Raw genomic sequence first — 579 nt, 5'->3', positions numbered from 1 at the left:
TCAAATCGCACATCGTTAAAACAACAATTACGATATTATCGCAGACGATATATATCGCACACCCCTATGTACAGGATGGTCGACCTGTGTGCCCCTTAAGCAATAACACTAATTGAATAATATAATTTGGATAAGCATGTTTGCAGGAGATTGACAGTCTGAGGACCTAGTTTTATTTAATCTAGCCTAGAAATTATTTGATATTACAGTTAATTTCATGAACAAAATTTAATAGTTTTTTTGTTTCATCCACAATAATGGAAAAAATAATAATATTATTATATATTTTTAAAAATCTGATCATAATCAGTAATGTCAGAGATTGCCTGTTCTTTTCATTTTATTTATTTATATTTCATTCATGCTCATGCATGTTTAAATGGATAGTTCACCCAAAAGTGAAAATGCTGTTAATGATGTTAATTTACATCTTACTATCTTAGATGTAGGTGACTTTTTTTTCTTCAGCAGAACGGATGAATCGTTCACAATAAGATCAGTATAGCATGCATTTAGAAACGAGATTTCCAAAGTAAATTTCCGTTTCATTCCAACTTTAATATTTGAAATATATATATA

The 579-nt window shown here is 29.0% G+C and overlaps 1 protein-coding gene across 1 annotated transcript in view; it reads left to right on the top strand.

Annotated features, from left to right (window-relative positions):
* LOC107703320 (caspase recruitment domain-containing protein 11-like) overlaps positions 1-579 on the top strand; it is a 43,887-nt gene that overhangs the window by 18,008 nt on the left and 25,300 nt on the right. The gene's annotated exons all lie outside the window — the stretch shown is intronic.

This window comes from Sinocyclocheilus anshuiensis, unplaced genomic scaffold, assembly GCF_001515605.1.
Source record: "Sinocyclocheilus anshuiensis isolate Anshui unplaced genomic scaffold, SAMN03320099.WGS_v1.1 scaffold58, whole genome shotgun sequence".
Classification (NCBI taxonomy): domain Eukaryota; kingdom Metazoa; phylum Chordata; class Actinopteri; order Cypriniformes; family Cyprinidae; genus Sinocyclocheilus; species Sinocyclocheilus anshuiensis.
Note: the sequence above shows the minus strand (reverse complement) of the source record. Positions and strands in the feature narration are given on the sequence as shown.